Here is a 2,658-nt window from a genome sequence, read left to right as displayed (position 1 = left end):
CCCCCCCCCCCCCCCCCTTGCCGCCCCCCCGCCGCTGGTCAGCACGCCGATGGCTTTGCCAGCCCCCGACATCCGCAGCTTCTCCAGATCCACGGTGGCCATGGCGGCGGCGGAGACCTAGAGCCCGCGATCACTCTCCCGCCGCCGCTCTGCGCGTCGCGACCACTGTCGTCCGTCCCCGCCCCGCGCTGCTGCGCCGCCCGCCCAGCCCTGCTCGGGCCCCGCCCCCGGGTCCGCCCCCAGCGCCAGGGTTAGAGGAACCGGGCTCGCCGAGGTCTCCCGGCTGCCTTGGGCTGCAGGTGGGCACGGCTGGAGAATGAGCCCAGGCGCCGCAGCCGAGGCCCTGACCGGGCGGGGCCACCTAGTGCCCCCTTATCCAGAAGTGTTCCCTCGGCAGCTCCGGATCCCCGGGGTCCCTGGGCGCACCCTCGGGTGCCTGACTACCCCTACAACAGGGTCGGCGGGGAATCTGCGACGCTGGCATGACCATGGTCATCTTTTTTGCTTAAATTTTGGAATCCATTCAATGTAATAGAGGAGTCACGGTAAGAGACCATTTAGTAACTCCCCAGGTGCTGCAAAGCAAAGCCTTCCAGGTACTTCAGAATGATGGTATCATAACCTGACCACATGAGGAGTGGCCATAAAAGCACGGCTCTATCAAGCACTGGAGGCCGGCCGGTCCCACTCACCCCTTCTCCCTGCCAGCTTGCAAGGGATTCGCGCAGAACCCGTGGTGTAGACTCCAGGTCTATTCCAACTTGTTCTACTTTTTTTTTTTTTTTTAGTTTGCTATAGGGTGTGTTTGCTCAGGGAGAGAAACAGATGGGGAGAGAGACAGAGAGGGCAAGAGAGGGAAAGTGAGAGAGAGAGAGAAAGCCCCAGAGGGGACGGCCACTCCACAGTCCCTTCTCTACTCTCTTCTGGGGACTTTGGGCATGCACACACACAATTCTCAATTGGCTAGGTCCAGGATGGAACCATGCAGTCAGCCGTGTGGGATCCAGCTGCTTTAACCCCCACGCACCCTGACTGGCCCCGAACTTATTTTTCAAGAAAGTCTTGGGACCAGCAGATGGCATCATAGTTACATCGCTGGACTCCCACATGGCCGACCTCCATGTGAGTCCCAGACCCAAATTCATGCTGGGCTTATGTGTAAGCCTACCCAAAATACCAAGAGGAAAATGGAGGAGAAGGGATTGTGGAGTGGCCCTCCCCCCTGGGAGGAGGGTGATTTCTTGCTTTCTTTCTCTCTGTCTCTCCAGCAAGCACACAAACCCTATAGCAAAAATGTCTTTAAAAAAAAAAAGAAGGAAAAAAATGTCTTTACGATAGGCCACAACTCTCCTCCTTCCCTCCTCCTGCAGTGGGATGCTGCCAGCACTGCAGCCAGCAGCCTCTGTGCATGAGCTGACACTGAGCCTGGCAGGTGGCCTGGTGGTTAGAGCAGCTGGATTGCACATGGCCTACTCCAGAGTTTGATGATTTGAAAATCACTCCAGGCATGTGTGCATGCCCAAAATCCCAAGAGATGAATGGAGAAAGGATTGTGGTGTAAATCCCTGTGGGGGTGATTTCTTACTTCCCCTCTCTCTGTCTCTGTCAAACACACACACCCTTCGGCACAAACCAAAGTGAAGAAGAAGGAGAAGGAAGAGGAGGAGGAGGAGGAGGAGGAGAAACTATGTTGCAGGACAGAATCCAAATGAAAAGGCCAGCAATCCTTTATGCCTTACTTCAGTAACTTTGGACCCTGGACACCACTTCCCCATTGGGCAGTGGAGAAGTGGGGAACTCACTGGAGGGAGTGGCCTGTGCCTTGGAGGGTCATGAACTGCAGGGAGTGGGAATCCAGTCTCCAGACCAGAATAGGCAGGGCCTGTCCTTAGGGAACCTTGAAGCTGGTGGAAAATCTCCAGGAACCAAGTCCAGAGCCCCCGCATCAGGGACCCAGGGCAAATGGCAGGTATCTAGGTATCTGGGACTTGGGGTGGGGAGGGCGGCGCAGCTATCTTCAGCTGAGTATTATACAGGTTGTGTTTACTTATGGAAAAGTCAGCTGATCACCGTGACTGACATCTTTCTCTGATATGCTACATTCTAATAACAATGTTTACACAAAATGGTGCCACTGTGTGGTTATCTGGAAAGAGTGGAAACATGGGATTGCGGGGGAGAGGGAAGCGAGTCCAGGAAATGGTGTCCGTGAATACAGACTACCTTCTGTTCGACTTTGAAGTGTCAGGAAACACACCGAAGAATGCCTAAGCAGTACTGTACAGATTAAAGAGCATCTGTAAGACACCCATGTTACCCCAGAGCCAATTGGTTTGACACTTCGGGTCATTATGTTTTTGCTTTTCTTAGAGCTTGAGCACATGAGTATACTGTGTATGTGACTGCATGTATTCTTTTTTTTTTTTTCTTGCTATAGGGCGTATGAACTCACCAGAAAGACAGAGAGAGCTAGAGAGATAGGAAGTGAGAAATTTCCCCCCAGGAGGGATGACCACGCTGCAATCCTTCTCCTCCATTCTCCTCTCAGGATCTTGGGCATGCACACATATGTGCCCAGCATGAGTTTAAGCCACCAGGTCTGAGACTTGAACCACGGTCGACTACATAGGAGTCCAGCACCATAGCCATTACACCAAC

Source organism: Tupaia chinensis, unplaced genomic scaffold (genome assembly GCF_000334495.1).
Source record: "Tupaia chinensis unplaced genomic scaffold, TupChi_1.0 Scaffold147038_1, whole genome shotgun sequence".
Classification (NCBI taxonomy): Eukaryota; Metazoa; Chordata; class Mammalia; order Scandentia; family Tupaiidae; genus Tupaia; species Tupaia belangeri.
This window is presented reverse-complemented; position numbering follows the sequence as displayed.